Source organism: Cherax quadricarinatus, chromosome 65 (assembly GCF_038502225.1).
Source record: "Cherax quadricarinatus isolate ZL_2023a chromosome 65, ASM3850222v1, whole genome shotgun sequence".
NCBI classification, from domain to species: Eukaryota; Metazoa; Arthropoda; class Malacostraca; order Decapoda; family Parastacidae; genus Cherax; species Cherax quadricarinatus.
Window position 1 is genome coordinate 23614087 of NC_091356.1, and position 22584 is coordinate 23636670.

The window sequence follows — 22584 nt, forward strand, 5'->3', positions numbered from 1 at the left end:
CCACCATCACTACTACTACCATTATTATCCTGCACAACAAACACTCTTGTTGACACCACCATTATTGTTCTTTATTACTACCACCATCACTACTACTACCATTATTATCCTGCACAACAAACACCATTGTTGATACTACCATTATTGTTCTTTATTACTACCACCATCACTACTACTACCATTATTATCCTGCACAACAAACACCCTTGTTGATACTACCATTATTGTTCTTTATTACTACCACCATCACTACTACTACCATTATTATCCTGCACAACAAACACTCTTGTTGACACCACCATTATTGTTCTTTATTACTACCACCATCACTACTACTACCATTATTATCCTGCACAACAAACACTCTTGTTGACACCACCATTATTGTTCTTTATTACTACCACCATCACTACTACTACCATTATTATCCTGCACAACAAACACTCTTATTGACACCACCATTATTGTTCTTTATTACTACCACCATCACTACTACTACCATTATTATCCTGCACAACAAACACTCTTGTTGACACCACCATTATTGTTCTTTATTACTACCACCATCACTACTACTACCATTATTATCCTGCACAACAAACACCATTGTTGATACTACCATTATTGTTCTTTATTACTACCACCATCATTACTACTACCATTATTATCCTGCACAACAAACACCCTTGTTGATACTACCATTATTGTTCTTTATTACTACCACCATCACTACTACTACCATTATTATCCTGCACAACAAACACTCTTGTTGACACCACCATTATTGTTCTTTATTACTACCACCATCACTACTACTACCACCATTATTATCCTGCACAACAAACACTCTTGTTGACACCACCATTATTGTTCTTTATTACTACCACCATCACTACTACTACCATTATTATCCTACACAACAAACACTCTTGTTGACACCACCATTATTGTTCTTTATTACTACCACCATCACTACTACTACCATTATTATCCTGCACAACAAACACTCTTGTTGACACCACCACCACCATTATTGTTCTTTATTACTACCACCATCACTACTTCTACCATTATTATCCTGCACAACAAGCACCCTTGTTGACACCACCATTATTGTTCTTTATTACTACCACCGTCACTACTACTACCATTATTATCCTGCACAACAAACACCCTTGTTGATACTACCATTATTGTTCTTTATTACTACCAGCATTATTGGTATAACTAACACCATTAGTAGTATACCACCATTACTAGTATAACTACCATCATTACTAGTATATCACCATTACTAGAATACCATTATCACTAGCATCACTATCACGAGCCTTTTCCATCCTATGGAGAGGGAGCATGGACACGGGGGTCGTCCCACAGTTACTAAAAACAACAGACATAGCCCCACTCCACAAAGGGGGCAGTAAAGCAACAGCAAAGAACTACAGACCAATAGCACTAACATCCCATATCATAAAAATCTTTGAAAGGGTCCTAAGAAGCAAGATCACCACCCATCTAGAAACCCATCAGTTACACAACCCAGGGCAACATAGGTTTAGAACAGGTCGCTCCTGTCTGTCTCAACTATTGGATCACTACGACAAGGTCCTAAATGCACTAGAAGACAAAAAGAATGCAGATGTAATATATACAGACTTTGCAAAAGCCTTCGACAAGTGTGACCTGGAGTTTACCTGGAGAGAGTTCCGGGGGTCAACGCCCCCGCGGCCCGGTCTGAGACCAGGCCTCCTGGTGGATCAGAGCCTGATCAACCAGGCTGTTGCTGCTGGCTGCACGCAAACCAACATACGAGCCACAGCCCGGCTGATCCGGAACTGACTTTAGGTGCTTGTCCAGTGCCAGCTTGAAGACTGCCAGGGGTCTGTTGGTAATCCCCCTTATGTGTGCTGGGAGGCAGTTGAACAGTCTCGGGCCCCTGACACTTATTGTATGGTCTCTTAACGTGCTAGTGACACCCCTGCTTTTCATTGGGGGGATGGTGCATCGTCTGCCAAGTCTTTTGCTTTCGTAGTGGGTGATTTTCGTGTGCAAGTTCGGTACTAGTCCCTCTAGGATTTTCCAGGTGTATATAATCATGTATCTCTCCCTCCTGCGTTCCAGGGAATACAGGTTTAGGAACCTCAAGCGCTCCCAATAATTGAGGTGTTTTATCTCCGTTATGCGCGCCGTGAAAGTTCTCTGTACATTTTCTAGGTCGGCAATTTCACCTGCCTTGAAAGGTGCTGTTAGTGTGCAGCAATATTCCAGCCTAGATAGAACAAGTGACCTGAAGAGTGTCATCATGGGCTTGGCCTCCCTAGTTTTGAAGGTTCTCATTATCCATCCTGTCATTTTTCTAGCAGATGCGATTGATACAGTGTTATGGTCCTTGAAGGTGAGATCCTCCGACATGATCACTCCCAGGTCTTTGACGTTGGTGTTTCGCTCTATTTTGTGGCCAGAATTTGTTTTGTACTCTGATGAAGATTTAATTTCCTCATGTTTACCATATCTGAGTAATTGAAATTTCTCATCGTTGAACTTCATATTGTTTTCTGCAGCCCACTGAAAGATTTGGTTGATGTCTGCCTGGAGCTTTGCAGTGTCTGCAATGGAAGACACTGTCATGCAGATTCGGGTGTCATCTGCAAAGGAAGACACGGTGCTGTGGCTGACATCCTTGTCTATGTCGGATATAAGGATGAGGAACAAGATGGGAGCGAGTACTGTGCCTTGTGGAACAGAGCTTTTCACCGTAGCTGCCTCGGACTTTACTCTGTTGATGACTACTCTCTGTGTTCTGTTAGTGAGGAAATTATAGATCCATCGACCGACTTTTCCTGTTATTCCTTTAGCACGCATTTTGTGCGCTATTACGCCATGGTCACACTTGTCGAAGGCTTTTGCAAAGTCTGTATATATTACATCTGCATTCTTTTTGTCTTCTAGTGCATTTAGGACCTTGTCGTAGTGGTCCAATAGTTGAGACAGACAGGAGCGACCTGTTCTAAACCCATGTTGCCCTGGGTTGTGTAACTGATGGGTTTCTAGATGCGTGGTGATCTTGCTTCTTAGGACCCTTTCAAAGATTTTTATGATATGGGATGTTAGTGCTATTGGTCTGTAGTTCTTTGCTGTTGCTTTACTGCCCCCTTTGTGGAGTGGGGCTATGTCTGTTGTTTTTAGTAACTGTGGGACGACCCCCGTGTCCATGCTCCCTCTCCATAGGATGGAAAAGGCTCGTGATAGGGGCTTCTTGCAGTTCTTGATGAACACAGAGTTCCATGAGTCTGGCCCTGGGGCAGAGTGCATGGGCATGTCATTTATCGCCTGTTCGAAGTCATTTGGCGTCAGGATAACATCGGATAGGCTTGTGTTAATCAAATTTTGTGGCTCTCTCATAAAAAATTCATTTTGATCTTCGACTCTCAGTCTGGTTAGCGGCTTGCTAAAAACTGAGTCATATTGGGACTTGAGTAGCTCACTCATTTCCTTGTTGTCATCTGTGTAGGACCCATCTTGTTTAAGTAGGGGCCCAATACTGGACGTTGTTCTCGATTTTGATTTGGCATAGGAGAAGAAATACTTTGGGTTTCTTTCGATTTCATTTATAGCTTTTAGTTCTTCCCGCGATTCCTGACTCCTAAAGGATTCTTTTAGCTTAAGTTCGATGCTTGCTATTTCTCTGACCAGTGTCTCCCTGCGCATTTCAGATATATTGACCTCTTTTAGCCGCTCTGTTATTCTTTTCCGTCGCCTGTAAAGGGAGCGCCTGTCTCTTTCTGTTTTACATCTACTCCTCCTTTTTCTTAGAGGAATAAGCCTTGTGCATACATCGAGTGCTACCGAGTTAATCTGTTCTAGGCATAATTTGGGGTCTGTGTTGCTTAGTATATCTTCCCAGCTTATATCGGTTAGGACTTGGTTTACTTGGTCCCACTTTATGTTTTTGTTATTGAAGTTGAATTTGGTGAATGCTCCCTCGTGACTAATCTCATTATGTCGGTCTGGGGCTCCGCGCATACATGACTGAACCTCAGTTATGTTGTGATCTGAGTATATTGTTTTTGATATGGTGATATTTCTTATCAGATCATCATTGTTAGTGAAGATGAGGTCTAGTGTATTCTCCAGTCTAGTAGGCTCTATTATTTGCTGGTTTAAATTGAATTTTGTGCAGAGATTTAAAAGCTCGCGTGAGTGTGAGTTTTCATCAGAGCTGCCTCCTGGTGTTATTACTGCAACGATATTATTTGCTATATTCCTCCATTTTAGGTGCCTTAAGTTGAAATCCCCCAGGAGCAAGATGTTGGGTGCAGGAGCTGGAAGGTTTTCCAGACAGTGGTCAATTTTTAACAGCTGTTCCTGGAATTGCTGGGATGTTGCATCCGGAGGCTTGTAGACTATCACAATGACTAGGTTTTGGTTCTCGACCTTTACTGCTAAAACTTCCACTACATCATTTGAGGCATTTAGCAGTTCTGTGCAAACAAGTGACTCTGCAATGTACAGGCCAACCCCCCCCTTTTGCCTGTTCACTCTGTCACATCTGTATAGGTTGTAACCTGGGATCCATATTTCGTTGTCCAAGTGATCCTTCATGTGGGTCTCAGTGAAAGCCGCGAACATTGCCTTTGCCTCTGCAAGCAGTCCACGGATGAAAGGTATTTTGTTGTTTGTTGCTGGCTTTAGACCCTGTATATTTGCAAAGAAGAATGTTATCGGACTGGTGGTATTGTTGGTACTGGGGGGGGATTTTTTTTCCGGCATTAGTATCTGTATCTGTTGGTATCTGTTGACCATGGCGTAATAGCGCACAAAATGCGTGCTAAAGGAATAACAGGAAAAGTCGGTCAATGGATCTATAATTTCCTCACTAACAGAACACAGAGAGTAGTCGTCAACAGAGTAAAGTCCGAGGCAGCTACGGTGAAAAGCTCTGTTCCACAAGGCACAGTACTCGCTCCCATCTTGTTCCTCATCCTCATATCCGACATAGACAAGGATGTCAGCCACACCACCGTGTCTTCCTTTGCAGATGACACCCGAATCTGCATGACAGTGTCTTCCATTGCAGACACTGCAAAGCTCCAGGCGGACATCAACCAAATCTTTCAGTGGGCTGCAGAAAACAATATGAAGTTCAATGATGAGAAATTTCAATTACTCAGATATGGTAAACATGAGGAAATTAAATCTTCATCAGAGTACAAAACAAATTCTGGCCACAAAATAGAGCGAAACACCAACGTCAAAGACCTGGGAGTGATCGTGTCGGTGGATCTCACCTTCAAGGACCATAACATTGTATCAATCGCATCGGCTAGAAAAATGACAGGATGGATAATGAGAACCTTCAAAACTAGGGAGGCCAAGCCCATGATGACACTCTTCAGGTCACTTGTTCTATCTAGGCTGGAATATTGCTGCACACTAACAGCACCTTTCAAGGCAGGTGAAATTGCCGACCTAGAAAATGTACAGAGAACTTTCACGGCGCGCATAACGGAGATAAAACACCTCAATTATTGGGAGCGCTTGAGGTTCCTAAACCTGTATTCCCTGGAACACAGGCAGGAGAGATACATGATTATATACACCTGGAAAATCCTAGAGGGACTAGTACCGAACTTGCACACGAAAATCACTCACTACGAAAGCAAAAGACTTGGCAGACGATGCACCATCCCCCCAATGAAAAGCAGGGGTGTCACTAGCACGTTAAGAGACCATACAATAAGTGTCAGGGGCCAGAGACTGTTCAACTGCCTCCCAGCACACATAAGGGGGATTACCAACAGACCCCTGGCAGTCTTCAAGCTGGCACTGGACAAGCACCTAAAGTCAGTTCCTGATCAGCCGGGCTGTGGCTCGTACGTTGGTTTGCGTGCAGCTAGCAGCAACAGCCTGGTTGATCAGGCTCTGATCCACCAGGAGGCCTGGTCACAGACCGGGCCGTGGGGGCGTTGACCCCCGGAGCTCTCTCCAGGATTGCTGGAGTCAGATTCATGATTCATTCATGATAGCATAACTACCACCATCTGTACTGTTCTGTAGTAGGTTTGCCAGTCTTCTCCAGGCCCGGGTCTTTTCCAGATGGTGATCCGGCGTACCACCATTTATTTATTTATTTATTTATTTATAAATTTTAGTATACATTCAGAGGTACAAAAAAATACAGGTAAGAGCAGCATGCCAAAGCCACTTATATGCATAGCATTACGGGCTGGCTTAAAATTAACTTAAGATTAACTAAGTAATGATGAAATCAGTGATAAGACATTATTGTAAACAGATAACTATAAGTATAAAGTAACTGCCACCATCACTATTAATATTGACTAACAAAACTAGGTAGTAATCATCATTGATGCCACACATCATACATTGAAATCTAATCAGATTTTATTTCTTTGTATAGTGTATAAAGTGTCACATGTAATAAAATGTTAAGGACAATTAAGTCACTAACATGCTGAGTATTTCAGGCAGACTAATACTAGTGCTTACACACTAATTTAGACTAGACATAGGTTATATATTGAGGGGTAAATTTTAATTGTGCATTATTACAAAAAAAAAGAGAGGTAGCAGAAATACAGTGGACCCCCGGTTTACGATATTATTTCATTCCAGAAGTATGTTCAGGTGCCATTACTGAACGAATTTGTTCCCATAAGGAATATTGTGAATTAGATTAGTCCATTTCAGACCCCCAAGCATACACATACAAACGCACTTACATAAATACACTTACATAATTGGTCGCATTGGGAGCTGATCGTAAAGCGGGGGTCCACTGTATTATAATATGTAAAATTTATAGTAGAGATGCAGCAAAAATTATTACAATTCAGTATAGAGTAGTACAATACAGTAAAGAATCCTGTATTCAAAATCCAAAAGTTTTGTGCTCTGTGGTGCAAACATATTGTTGAAAGTTCCAAAAAGATCTATGGGCAATAGTGAAAAGAAAAAGAGGAAGCATTCATGTTTATACATAAGAAAGTCAAGTTGTTGGAAATACTTAGAGCAACGTAAGTGTGAAGCATCTGGCTGAGGTGTTTGTCGCTGGAACAACCACTATCTACCACCTAAAGAAACAGAAGGACAAATTGCTGAAGTTCTATGCTGAAAGTGATGAACAGAAGCTAATGAAATATAGAAAACATTTCATAGAGGGAAATATGAAGGTGTCCCATGACCTTTTTGGCAGTGCTCCTGCCTCACACACTGAGTGTCCGTGGTTCAATTCCTGACATGGGTGGAAATGCAGGGCATGTTTCCTTACACTTACTGTTCCTGTTTGCCTAGCAGTAAGTAGGTATGTGGGTGTTAGTCATCTGTTTTGGGTTGCATCCTGGGGGATATGATTGAGGGACCACAATGGAAATAAGAGAAAGTCTACAATGATACACTGACTTTCTTGGGTTAGACTAAGTGGCAAATGCTCCGGGTTAAAAATCTGAACAAATGGAGTGGATTCACCAGCATTGGAGCGAGCATATGCCACTTAACAGAATGCTGATTATGAAACTAGCAAAAATCTGTCATGACAAACTGAATATTGAAGGTAATTGAATATTCAGCAGGTTGTTTACAAAAATTTAAGAAAAGGCACAGCATTAAATATTTAAAAATTAGTGGTGATAGAGCATCTGCTGATCAAGAAGCCTAAAATGAGCCAAATTTATGTGAAACAACACTAGAAAATATCCCACTATACAGGTAAATTTTCTAGATCTGCTAAATCAAAATTCTGAACTTAAAATATTCTTACATCTAAAACTGTCAGCAAAATGGTTTTTGATGAGTTAAATGGTCACCTTCTCATTGATGAACAGTATTCAGCAATGACCAAAGATATGTTTCCCTCTGTTTTTCAAATTGAAGCATTCTTTGTCTGTGTGTGCTGAATGATTCTTCAGTTTTCTTGTGCTTAGCACTATTTTTGTTTCTTTCAGTGTCACTCGATTTAGGTGCAATTGAACATTTGCAGGACACAAATCACTCATGTGAGTCCTGCCCTGACTTGCCGTGTTCTCTTTCCACTCACTGTCTTGATGCAAGCAAGTGGATGTGCCTACGGCTAAGGCTGCATATTGATTTGTGATTTTTTTTATGCATTTTGAAAATATTTCATGTTAATATTTTTAACTTCATTGATTTTACTATTTAGCCCTTTCAGGGTCCCCAGGCCCTCTCCCAGACTTGTTCTCAGGGTCACCCAAATTTCAAAAAAAAAAATTTTTTTTCTTATGGAAAGATAGAGAATCTTTTCTCGATCATAATGACACCAAAAGTATGAAATTTGATGGAAAACTTACGGAATTATGCTCTCGCAAAGTTAGCGGTCTCGACGATGTTTATGCATCTGCGATTTTGCCCACTTTGAGCCCTATTTTCGGCCAATTCCAGTGTATTAGTCGACAAAAACCATAACTATTTCGCTAGAACTCCATATTTTCTGTCGAACGAGTACAAGAAACCACCAATTTACCAATTTCAACGATCCAATACAGTGGTCAGAATTTAGCAATTTTGCCAATCTCTCACAAATTTCAAAAGATGCCAATTTCCAAATAGGGTCCCAAATAAACAAGGACATTCCTGGCACTAAAATAACATTTCCTCTGTTCATTAGTCATGTCCCCATGCCCCTCTTACATTCTTTTGCTTTCCACTTTGAATTTTTATTCTCACAAAAAATAGAAGATTTACTGTTATGCAGATTACTGCATTAGTGTAGAAATGGTATAAATAATATCAGCACACTTGTGAAAAAATATTAGCCTCACCAGTTGACGTGTATTGGACGCTTAGCATGATTTGTTTACTTTCGAACTTTGGTAAAAATCAAACATTTCTGCTACTTTGAGCTCAATTTCAAGGTACTTTTCATTGTAAAACTAGTCAAAATCATCTCAATTTCTGTAATACGTCTTCCATTCTATAAAATGAGGCCAGGAAAACTAGAATACAACAATAAATACTGTACGAAAACACAGTGCAAAGTCGCTGTTTTAATCCAAAAACAGTTTTTTTTTCTCATATACTGCGCACACTGACCACATAGGCCCATTCTTTCATATGTAGGCCTACCAGCTTTCTCTCACTAGATTTGAGGGCGCTAGGATTTAGGCGTACTAGTACATCAAAAACCCTGGTGCGTAAGCCGTACTAGTACGTCCGAAACCCTGAAAGGGTTAAAAACCTCCCACAGACGCATTCAGAGTCAGTTTGGCATTGTTTCTCGGCAAGTGAGCATCACTCCTCCACGTTCACATGAAACATTTCGAAATCCACTGTTTTTTGTGCTTGCAACTGCCAAATAAGCCACCATGGGCCCAAAGAAAGCTTATAGTGCCAGCCAGCCCTTTGGTAAAGGTGAGAAACACGATAGAATTAAAGAAATCTTAGAAAAATATGAAAGTGGCGTATGTGTGGTCGAGCTTGCCAGGATGTCCAAGAGACATGTTGTGGAATGTGCTGTGACATTGGGGAATTCCATGGGGTTTGATGTGTTTGGCGAGGATGTAGAAGAGTTGGTGGAGGACGACAGTGAAGAGCTAACCACTGAAGAGCTGCAAAACCTTCATCTGCAACAACAACAGAGCACAGCTGAGGAAATTGCTTCACAGGAGAAGGAAGAGAGGGGGAAGAAGGTGCCTTCTTCAAAGATTAAGGGCATTTGTGCAAAGTGGAGTGAGGTGCAAACATTTGTGGAGGAACATCACCCAAATAAAACTGTTGCATGCCGTGTCTGCGACATGTTCAGTGACAATGCCTTGTCCCATTTTAGGCAAATCTTAAAGAGACGTCAGAAACAGAACTCTCTGGAACAATTTTTTGAACGACAGGGGTCCAGTGACTCTCAAGCTGGTCCTAGTGCCATTAACCCTTTCAGGGTCGACAGGCCCTGTCAGAGACTTATTCTCAGGGTCGGCTAAATTTCAAAAAAAAAAAAAAAAAATTTCTTATGAAAAAATAGTTTATTTTACTGAACATTATAGGCTAAACAAAAATTTTTTACCATCAATACTTACCGAGATATGGAGGCGTGAAGTTGATGAAAAAGGGGCACCAAGTGGCAACATCGCCGACTGCCGTCATCTGGTATTCTTTTATTTACTTTCTTATGTACTAATTTCTATTATTTTTTAATTTTTCTTTTTCCAAGTAACTTTTATGGCCTGTGAGACCAGTATGATCAGTATTTTGTAAGTTATTTCTTTTTCAATACTACACAATAAGGGCATAAACACTATTGTCATTTTTTTGTTTACAAAAAATATTTGCACAAACAAACGATATGAAATGTTGTTTATTATTATTTTTCTATATTTTATATACACATATACAGTCACAGGGAATGTTTCTAGAAGTTCTGCAGCCTGTGGAAGTCTTTGAAATATGGTGTCATGCACAGTGGTGTTTTACATTCTTCACACATAAAACATAAGAACATAAGAAAGGAGGAACACTGCAGGAGGCCTGCTGACCCATACTAGGCAGGTCCTTTACAATTCATCCCACTAACAAAACATTTGCCCAACCCAATTTTCAATGCCACCCAAGAAATAAGCTCTGATGTGAAAGTCCCACTCAAATCCAACCCCTCCCACTCATGTACTTATCCAACCTAGATTTGAAACTACCCAAAGTCCCAGCCTCAATAACCCAACTAGGTAGACTGTTCCACTCATCAACTACCCTATTTCCAAACCAATACTTTCCTATGTCCTTTCTAAATCTAAACTTATCTAATTTAAATCCATTACTGCGGGTTCTCTCTTGGAGAGACATCCTCAAGACCTTATTAATATCCCCTTTATTAATACCTATCTTCCACTTATACACTTCGATCAGGTCTCCCCTCATTCTTCGTCTAACAAGTGAATGTAACTTAAGAGTCTTCAATCTTTCTTCATAAGGAAGATTTCTAATGCTATGTATTAATTTAGTCATCCTACGCTGAATGTTTTCTAACGAATTTATGTCCATTTTGTAATACGGGGACCAGAACTGAGCTGCATAATCTAGGTGAGGCCTTACTAATGATGTATAAAGCTGCAGTATGACCTCTGGACTTCTGTTGCTTACACTTCTTGATATAAATCCCAGTAATCTACTTGCCTTATTACGTACGCTTAGGCACTGCTGTCTTGGTTTAAGGTTGCTGCTCACCATAACCCCCAAGTCCTTTTCGCAATCTGTATGGCTAAGTTCTACATCATTTAACTTATAAGTACTAGGGTTATGGGCACTCCCAAGCTTCAGAACCTTGCATTTATCTACATTGAACTGCATCTGCCACTTTTCTGACCAAGAATAGAGTTTGTTTAAATCCTCCTGAAGTTCCATAACATCTACGTTTGAATCAATTATCCTACCTATCTTTGTGTCATCGGCGAATTTGCTCATATCACTAGGTAAACTAGGTAAACTCCAGTAATTCCCTCATCAAGATCATTGATATATATTATAAACAACAACAGGCCCAAGACTGATCCCTGTGGAACGCCACTTGTTACAGATCCCCACTCGGATTTAACCCCATTTATGGACACTCTCTGCTTCCTGTCAGTGAGCCATGACTCGATCCACGAGAGCACTTTTCCCCCAATGCCATGAGCTGCCACTTTCTTTAACAGTCTATGGTGCGGAACTCTTATCAAAAGCCTTACTAAAATCTAAGTAAATAATATCAAATTCTTTATTGTGGTCAACAGCCTCAAAAGCTTTACTGAAGAAAGTTAATAAATTAGTTAGACAAGACCGGCCTCTTGTGAATCCATGCTGAGTATCATTAATCAAGCTATGCTTATCGAGATGGCTTCTTATAATCTCAGCTATAATTGACTCTAGTAATTTGCCTACAATTGAGGTCAGGCTTATTGGGCGGTAATTTGACAGTAACGACTTGTCCCCTGTTTTAAAAATAGGAGTTACATTAGCCATCTTCCAAAACGAGCGTCTCTGCGTTGTTGTGACGTTTTCTTGTATGTGCACAGACGTAACACCTCTTTTGAGCCTTCTTGAAAGCAGTAGTAGGCAGTTTTACCAGGAAGTAATCACCATGCTTCAAACGAGAAGGAAGTTGTTGAAAATTTGGTGGACGGTCTATTGCAGGTGCTGTTCCTTGGTACTTGAATACCATTTGTCTGATGACAGACAAACAGAATTCGCCGTATGGTGATTTGTTTCTGGTCCTCATCTTATATATATTATAAGCATTCAGCATGGAAATGTCCAGAGGATGGAAAAAGAGTTTTTTGTACCACTTATAACTCTTGCAAACACAATCAGCAAACCCAATCTGCATGTCACATTTGTCCAGTGAATACATATTGAGGGTGTAGTCCATCACAGCTGCAGGTTTTAGAATGGGTTCATCGCTTTCTCTATGCTGCCTGCCAGTGTCTGCCATTTCATTAGGGTGAACTGATGACAACAGTGTGACATCTCGTTTGTCATGCCACCAAAATGCCATGATGTCATTGGCAGCAAACGCCTTCACCTCACCTCTACGAGTGCCAGCGTCAAACCTGGGCATATGTTTCCGATTTGCATGCACTGTTCCACACACACATCTGTCATGTTCACTCGCAAAAAATCACTGAGTGTGGGGCTTGTGTACCAGTTATCTGTATACAGTGGAACCTCGCCTAACGAACACATCACATAACGTTAAATCTGCCTAGTGATACATTTTAACGCAAAAATTTTGCCTCGGCTAGCGCTAAAAAACTCGCTCAACGCGGTTCATTCGAGACACGTCCACATGCGACCTGAGCCCGCCTCACTTGTTCCGTGGGTGCCAGTGTTTACAAGCCAGCCACTGCGGTCGCTTCCAAGCATGCAATCGGAACATTTCATATTATCACAGCCTTTTTAGTGATTGCACCTGCAAAATAAGTCACCATGGGCCCCAAGAAAGCTTCTAGTGCCAACCCTACAGCAAAAGGAGTGAGAATTACTATGGATATGAAGAAAGAGATCATTGCTAAGTATGAAAGTGGAGTGCATGTTTCCGAGCTGGCCAGGTTGTACACAAAACCCCAATCAACCATCGCTACTATTGTGGCCAAGAAAACGGCAATCAAGGAAGCTGTTCTTGCCAAAGGTGCAACTTTGTTTTCGAAACAGAGATTGCAAGTGATAGATGTTGAGAGACTGTTATTGGTGTGGATAAATGAAAAACAGATAGCAGGAGATAGCATCTCTCAGAAGTGTTCGCATCGCTATCAGAAGTGTTCGCATCGCTATTGGGCCGTGCGGACGTGCTGCGCAGTAGCTCCTGATTGAGTTGGCTTTTGCGCAGTGTTGACGTGTACTTGGCTCTGTGAAGACCTGTTTGCGCGCTCTCTAGAATTGAAGCAAGATGCCCTCCATCGAGCAACTTTACCAACAGCTTAAGGAAGAATTGAGGTTGGCGAATATGGAAATTCGGCGACTGACCGAGGAAAACAAAAAGATTTGTAGTAGTCCTCCTGTTTTGAGTCCTCAGGCCAAGAAGGGAAACTGGTCAGTGGCTGAACAGCAGGGAAAGAAGTTGACAATCAAGAAGACGAATGGAAAGGTAGAAATGATGAAGAAGAAAGAGACTGCCGTGGAAACTGTTGTGGAAACATCTAATACATTCTCAGTGCTTCCCGACGAATGTGAGTCGACTACTGGGAACGTCACGACGAACGACACCAAGGAAGGTACGAATATTGTTGTTGTTGGGGATAGCCAAGTTAGGTACGTATATGGATAGGGCGTTCTGCTTGAAGGACAGGAGTAGGAGACAGAGAGTTTGCTTTCCTGGGGCTGGGATGGAGGATATTGTTAGCCATCTGGATGACATCATGAGAGGTAATGGGAGCAATCCTATTATCTGTCTCAGTGCTGGAGGCAACGATGTTGGCAGACGTAGAAGTGAAGACCTGATTAGCAGGTATAGGTCAGCAATAGAAATAATTAGGAGTAAGGGTGGGAACCCTCTCATATGTGGTATTTTGCCAAGGAGGGGAGTTGGAAATGAATGGTTGTCCAGGGCAATTGGTGTCAATTGCTGGCTGGACAAATACTGTAAGGAAAATGCGGTAACATTCGTTGACAACTGGGACCTCTTCTATGGCAGAAATGACATGTATGCCAGGGATGGGGTTCACTTATCTAGGTGTGGGGTGGGAGCACTGGCAACTGCAGTGGAGGGAGCAGTTAGGACTTTAAACTAGGAATAGTTAGTGGTATGGGTTTTGGCAGGAAAACAGTGAAGTCCCAGTGTAGTAATATTACGAGTTCTAGGGGAACTAGTAATAATAAGAACGAGGTAGATATTGAAAAGCCAGGGACCTTGGGTGATAAGGACAGTAATAGGTTTAGTAGAAAAATAGAAATGAGCAGGAAGGGTAAAGAGAAAGGAGAGTCTTTCAATGTTTATTATGCTAATTGCCGTAGTGCTAGGAATAAGATGGACGAGTTGAGATTAGTTGCTAGTGCAGGTAACATTGATGTATTTGCCTTAACTGAGACGTGGTTTAATTCAAAAAGTCGGGACATGCCTGCGGAATGTCATATTCAGGGTTTTAAATTGTTCCAAGAAGATAGAAGTATTGGGAAGGGGGGTGGGGTGGCATTGTATGTCCGAGATCGCTTGAACTGTTGCATAAAAACGGGTATTAAGTCTGAAGTAACACATACAGAGTCTGTTTGGATAGAATTTTCAGAGGGGCATGAAAAACTGATTTTAGGAGTGATATACCATCCCCCAAACTTAGATAGGGACCAAGGGAAACTACTATGGGAGGAAATTGTTAAGGCCACAAGGCACGATAATGTAGTAATTCTAGGAGACTTTAACTTTAGTCATGTTGATTGGAGTTTCTTGACTGGGAATTTAGAATCATACGACTTCTTAGAAGTATTTCAGGATTGTTTTTTGAAGCAGTTTGTGACAGAACCTACAAGGGGAAATAACCTGCTTGACCTAGTTATGGCAAACAATGAATCCCTTGTTAATAATTTAGAAATTTCAGAGGAACTGGGTGCTAGCGACCACAAATCAATTACATTTAGCATTGAATGGAAGTACGATAGTAGCGATAACTCAGTAACAGTCCCAGATTTTCGCTTAGCAGATTACGATGGGCTTAGAGAACACTTATCATCTGTTGACTGGGGTAACGAAGAGAGCTATCAATATGACAGTTTTCTGAACACTATACATGCTGCTCAAAGAGCATTTATCCCATATAAAGAAATTAGATCAAATAGAAATGACCCTAAATGGATGAATAATAGGCTCAAATATCTACTAGGGCATAAGAAAGGAATTTATAGGCGTATCAAAAAGGGTGAGGGTCATCTTATGAATCAGTATATTGACATTAAGAGGGACATTAAAAAGGGGATAAGAAAAGCTAAAAGGGACTATGAAATTAAAGTTGCTAGGGATTCTAAAACTAACCCAAAAAGTTTTTTCCAGGTCTATAGAACAAAAGTTAGAGATAAGATAGGTCCCCTTAAAAATAACTATGGGCACCTTACTGACAAAGAGAATGAAATGTGCTTGATTTTAAATAATTATTTTCTCTCAGTTTTTACACAGGAAGACACTAACAATATTCCAGTAATTAATTTTTACAGTGGGCTAGAAGAAGATAAATTATGTAACATCACAGTCACTAGTGAGATGGTTGTGAAGCAGATAGACAGACTGAAGCAAAATAAGTCGCCGGGTCCTGATGAGGTTTTTTCAAGGGTTCTTAAGGAATGCAAAATGGAACTCTGTGAACCATTAACTAATATTTTTAATTTATCTCTTCAAACAGGTGTAGTGTCTGATATGTGGAAGATGGCTAATGTAATTCCTATTTTTAAAACAGGGGACAAGTCGTTACCGTCAAATTACCGCCCAATAAGCCTGACCTCAATTGTAGGCAAATTACTAGAGTCAATTATAGCTGAGATTATAAGAAGCCATCTCGATAAGCATAGCTTGATTAATGATACTTAGCATGGATTCACAAGAGGCCGGTCTTGTCTAACTAATTTATTAACTGTCTTCAGTAAAGCTTTTGAGGCTGTTGACCACAATAAAGAATTTGATATTATTTACTTAGATTTTAGTAAGGCTTTTGATAGAGTTCCGCACCATAGACTGTTAAAGAAAGTGGCAGCTCATGGCATTGGGGGAAAAGTGCTCTCGTGGATCGAGTCATGGCTCACTGACAGGAAGCAGAGAGTGTCCATAAATGGGGTTAAATCCGAGTGGGGATCTGTAACAAGTGGCGTTCCACAGGGATCAGTCTTGGGCCCGTTGTTGTTTATAATATATATCAATGATCTTGATGAGGGAATTACTAGTGATATGAGCAAATTTGCCGATGAAACAAAGATAGGTAGGATAATTGATTCAAACGTAGATGTTATGGAACTTCAGGAGGATTTAAACAAACTCTATTCTTGGTCAGAAAAGTGGCAGATGCAGTTCAATGTAGATAAATGCAAGGTTCTGAAGCTTGGGAGTGCCCATAACCCTAGTACTTATAAGTTAAATGATGTAGAATTTAGCCATACAGATTGCAAAAAGGACTTGGGGGTTATGGTGAGCAGCAACCTTAAACCAAGACAGCAATGCCTAAGCGTACGTAATAAGGCAAATAGATTACTGGGATTTATTTATTTATTTATTTATTTTTTTATTTATTTATAAATTTTAGCATACATACAGAGGTACAAAAAAATACAGGTAAGAGCAGCATGCCAAAGCCACTTACATGCATAGCATTACGGGCTGGCTTAAAATTAACTTAAGATTAACTAAGCAATGATGAAATCAGTGATAAGACATTATTGTAATATCAAGAAGTGTAAGCAACAGAAGTCCAGAGGTCATACTGCAGCTTTATACATCATTAGTAAGGCCTCACCTAGATTATGCAGCTCAGTTCTGGTCTCCGTATTACAAAATGGACATAAATTCGTTAGAAAACATTCAGCGTAGGATGACTAAATTAATACATAGCATTAGAAATCTTCCTTATGAAGAAAGATTGAAGACTCTTAAGTTACATTCACTTGTTAGACGAAGAATGAGGGGAGACCTGATCGAAGTGTATAAGTGGAAGATAGGTATTAATAAAGGGGATATTAATAAGGTCTTGAGGATGTCTCTCCAAGAGAGAACCCGCAGTAATGGATTTAAATTAGATAAGTTTAGATTTAGAAAGGACATAGGAAAGTATTGGTTTGGAAATAGGGTAGTTGATGAGTGGAACAGTCTACCTAGTTGGGTTATTGAGGCTGGGACTTTGGGTAGTTTCAAATTTAGGTTGGATAAGTACATGAGTGGGAGGGGTTGGATTTGAGTGGGACTTTCACATCAGAGCTTATTTCTTGGGTGGCATTGAAAATTGGGTTGGGCAAATGTTTTGTTAGTGGGATGAATTGTAAAGGACCTGCCTAGTATGGGCCAGCAGGCCTCCTGCAGTGTTCCTCCTTTCTTATGTTCTTATGTTCTTAAAAAGGCTAGGAAGTTGCATGACAATTTAATTAGAAAAATGCCTGCAACTAGTGATAATGTGAGTGAATTTAAGGCCAGCAAAGGTTGGTTTGAGAGATTTAAGAATCGTAGTGGCATACATAGTGTGATAAGGCATGGTGAGGCTGCCAGTTCGGACCACAAAGCGGCTGAAAAATATGTGCAGGAATTCAAGGAGTACATGGACAGTGAAGGACTGAAACCTGAACAAGTGTTTGTGACGAAACAGGCCTGTTTTGAAAGAAAATGCCAAACAGGACGTCCATTACTCAGGAGGAAAAGGCACTCCCAGGACATAAGCCTATGAAAGATAGGCTTACTCTGTTGATGTGTGCCAATGCTAGTGGTGATTGCAAAGTGAAGCCTTTATTGGTGTATCACTCTGAAACTCCCAGAATGTTCAGGAAAGACAATGTCCTCAAGGCTAATTTGTGTGTGCTGTGGAGGGCAAACAGTAAGGCATGGGTCACTAGGGACTTTTTCTATGACTGGTTACACCATGCATTTGCCCCCACTGTGAAAAATTACCTAATTGAAATGAAATTAGACCTTAAGTGCCTCCTGGTATTAGACAATGCTCCTGGTCATCCTTCAGATGTGGCAGAGAGATTTTCTGCAGAAATGAGCTTCATTAAGGTCAAGTTTTTGCCTCCTAATACCACTCCTCTCCTGCAGCCCATGGACCAGCAGGTCATTTCCAACTTCAAGAAACTGTACACAAAAGCTATCTTTGAAAGGTGCTTTGTAGTGACCTCAGAAACTCAATTAACTCTAAGAGAGTTTTGGAGAGATCACTTTAGCATCCTCAATTGTGTAAACATTATAGGTAAGGCTTGGGAGGAAGTGACTAAGAGGACCTTGAACTCTGCTTGGAAGAAACTGTTGCCAGAATGTGTAGACAAAAGGGAATTTGAAGGGTTTGAGGCTAACCCTGGGAATCCTATGCCAGTTGAGGAATCCATTGTGGCATTGGGGAAGTCCTTGGGATTGGAGGTTAGTGGGGAGGATGTGGAAGAGTTGGTGGAGGAGGACAATGAAGGACTAATCACTGATGAGCTGCTAGATCATCTTCAACAGCAAGAGGCCACGCATGAGGAAACTGCTTCGGAGGAGGGGATAGAGAAATTGAGGAAGTTGCCTACTTCAAAGATTAAGGAAATGTGTGCAATGTGGCTTAAAGTGCAAACCTTTTTTGATGAAAATCACCCTCACACAGCTATTGCAAGCCGTGTTGGCAACCTGTACACTGACAATGTTGTGAAACACTTTAGGAATGTCATAAAGGAACAGGAGGTACAGGCCTCCATGGACAGATATGTTGTGCGACAGAGGTCCAGTGACTCTCAAGCTGGTCCTAGTGGCATTAAAAGAAGAGGGGAAGTAACCCCGGAAAAGGACTTGCCACCTCAAGTCCTAATGGAAGGGGATTCCCCTTCTAAGCACTAACACCATCAACACTCTCCCCTCCTCCCATCCCATCAGTCATCACCAGATCTTCAATAAAGGTAAGTGTCATGTAACTGTGCATGTCTTCTTCAGTTTGTGTGTATTAAAATTAATATTTCATGTGGTAAAAATTTTTTTTTGTTCATACTTTGGGGTGTCAGGAACGGATTAATTTGATTTCCATTATTTCTTATGGGGAAAATTAATTCGCATAATGATAATTTCGCCTAACGTTGAGCTCTCAGGAATGGATTAATAGCGTTAGGCGAGGGTCCACTGTATAATATATGCCCCTTACCAAGATATGGTTTCATCATTGTTCTAACCACATCACCAGAGATGCCCAATAACTTCCTGGTATTTTGCAATGTATAACTTCCAGTGTACACAATAATATCAAATACCAGACCACTGTAACAATCACAAAGCACAAACAACTTTATACCAAAGCATTTCCTCTTGCTTGGAATGTACTGCTTGAAAGAGAGTCTTCCTTTGAACAGAATCAAAGACTCGTCAGTTACAAGCTTCCTGAAGGAGTAAAAATACATATTGAATTTCTCTTTCAGATACACAAACACATGCCTAATCTTATATAACCTGTCGTTTCTGTCAGGCCTGGTTTTGTCTGGGAAGTGAAGCATACGTAACATTAGCACAAATCGATTCACTGGCATTATATCACTGAAACCTGGGGTTGCAATCAGGTGGTCTGTTGACCAGTATGATTTCACACTGTGCTTATACACATGTGGCATAAGCATTATTGTGGCAAAGAAAAGATACATCTCAGCCACAGTTGTCTCCTTCCACTGGCGTAGACGTGATTTTGGTGAAAGTATTGTGTTTGCCATGGTGTACTCGTAGTATGTGTTGCTTTCCATGACAATACTTTCCATCAGGGGTTCATCAAAGAATAACTCAAAACATTCCAGTTCACTGGCATTGTTCCCAAGTGTACTGGATGGCCGTATTCCACTTTGGCTGTCATCAAACTGGTGGGGATTTGGAACAATATTGACAGCTTCCTGCCAATCCCAGGTGCAGGTTGTGGAGGTTGTGGTTGTGGAGGCTGTGGTTGTGGAGGCTGGTGTGGTGGGTGGGTGGGGGATGGTGGCCTTTGTTGTAGATCAGCTGAAGCAGTGGCGTGGGTGGCAGCGTGGGTAGCAGCATGGCCCACTGCTGGTGCCTCACGGCCGGCACCACCACTACCACCACCATGCACATTTTCCATTCCATTTGCAACACTATCATCATCATTTTCACTGTCTGTTCCTGTTGTACAGCCATGGGATGTACTCTGAGATGTACTCCTTTCCCTTGGAATAGCATATGGCACACTACCAGAGGGCATATATCGTTGTATATACTGATGCTTCACTGGGGAGTATTGCACTTCACTATTACAACTGGAACTAGTTTGTTAGGTAAGACACATATGCAACAGTTAGGTATCTTTATTTCGAAATGTTTCGCCTACACAGTAGGCTTCTTCAGTCAAGTACAGAAAAGTTGATAGAAGCAGAAGATACTTGAAGACGATGTAATCAGTCCATCACCCTTAAAGTTTTGAGGTGGTCAGTCCCACAGTCTGGAGAAGAGCATTGTTCCATTGTCTGAAACAATATGAAGTTGAAGTGACAGGACGGAGCCTTATATAGTGCCAGGAGGTGAGACGTAGGTTGCTTTGGGAGGGCAGGTCCCTCTCAAACCCAGCCGTTCTCACTAGTAGAGGCTGTCGAAGTTGATGGTCTGTACTAGACTGAAGAAGCCTACTGTGTAGGCGAAACGTTTCGAAATAAAGATACCTAACTGTTGCATATGTGTCTTACCTAACAATCTGTCGGTATTTTATACCATTTTAATGTTCATTCTGTCAGACACTGCAACACAAGGGTATCTTGGTACAGACCACCAACTTCGACAACCTCTACTAGTGAGAACGGCTGGGTTTGAGAGGAACCTGCCCTCCCAAAGCAACCTACGTCTCACCTCCTGGCACTATATAAGGCTCCGTCCTGTCACTTCAACTTCATATTGTTTCAGACAACGGAACAATGCTCTTCTCCAGACTGAGGGACTGACCACCTCAAAACTTTAAGGGTGATGGACTGATTACATCGTCTTCAAGTATCTTCTGCTTCTATCAACTTTTCTGTACTCGACTGAAGAAGCCTACTGTGTAGGCGAAACGTTTCGAAATAAAGATACCTAACTGTTGCATATGTGTCTTACCTAACAATCTGTCGGTATTTTATACCATTTTAATGTTCATTCTGTCAGACACTGCAACACGAGGGTATCTTGGTACAGACCATCAACTTCGACAACCTCTACTAGTGAGAACGGCTGGGTTTGAGAGGGACCTGCCCTCCCAAAGCAACCTACGTCTCACCTCCTGGCACTATATAAGGCTCCGTCCTGTCACTTCAACTTCATATTGTTTCAGACAACGGAACAATGCTCTTCTCCAGACTGAGGGACTGACCACCTCAAAACTTTAAGGGTGATGGACTGATTACATCGTCTTCAAGTATCTTCTGCTTCTTTCAACTTTTCTGTACTCGACTGAAAAAGCCTACTGTGTAGGCGAAACGTTTCGAAATAAAGATACCTAACTGTTGCATATGTGTCTTACCTAACAATCTGTCGGTATTTTATACCATTTTAATGGAACTAGTTTCAAGAGCTTGTAGTTCATATTCACTATCACTATCATCACAAATGCTCACATCTGAGTCTGGGATTTGGGAAAATAGGAGTTTCTTCATTGATTCTGGTACAACTGAATGTGAACAAGACGGCCCAGCAGCAGGGGTGGAATGCTGAGGGTCATCTGGGTTTTCCTCACTATTACCGATATTATGGCCATTAGTTCCGGTCAAACCCTCACCAAAACCTTGAAACTCATCTTCACTGGCACTTCCATTTGTATAAGAACTGTCACTGGGGAACAAAAGTGTCCCAATTCGCCGAGGAGTGAGGAACTTCTTACCGCGAGGCATGGTGGACATTGTTTACAAGGATGGTGTTCCCACAATGCACCACTGGGTCCCAGATTTTTTTACTACTGCACACACCCACCACAGACCCATTCTCTCACATCTAGGCCTACCAGCCTTTTCCCGTGAGATTTGATGGCGCTAGAATTTATGCGTACTAGTACATCAAAAAACCCTGCGCGTAAGCCGTACTAGTACGGCCGAAACCCTGAAAGGGTTAAAAAACAAAGAAGGGAAGTAACCCCTGATAAGGACTTGGTACCTGAAGTCTTTATGGAAGGGGATTCCCCTTCCAATCAATAGTTACTTCTCCCTCTCCCCTCCTCCGATCTTCCATACACCAACAAGAGTCTTCAGTAAAGGTAAGTGTGATGTTATTATTGCTTTATATTGATTTGTCATTCTTTTCTGTATTTTTCTGTATGTAAATCTATATTTAATCCCTAAAAAATTATTTTTTGTTAATACTTTTGGGCGTCCGGAACATATTAATTGGATTTACAATATTTCTTATGGGGAAAATGGTTTCGGTTTTAATGAATTTCGGTTTTCGACAGACTCTCTGGAATGGATTAATCACGAAAACCGAGGGTCCGCTGT

At 41.2% G+C, this 22584-nt stretch overlaps 1 protein-coding gene across 1 annotated transcript in view; it reads left to right on the forward strand.

The window, feature by feature from the left end:
• LOC128700472 (zinc finger protein Xfin-like) overlaps positions 1–22584 on the forward strand; it is a 33561-nt gene that overhangs the window by 2281 nt on the left and 8696 nt on the right. The gene's annotated exons all lie outside the window — the stretch shown is intronic.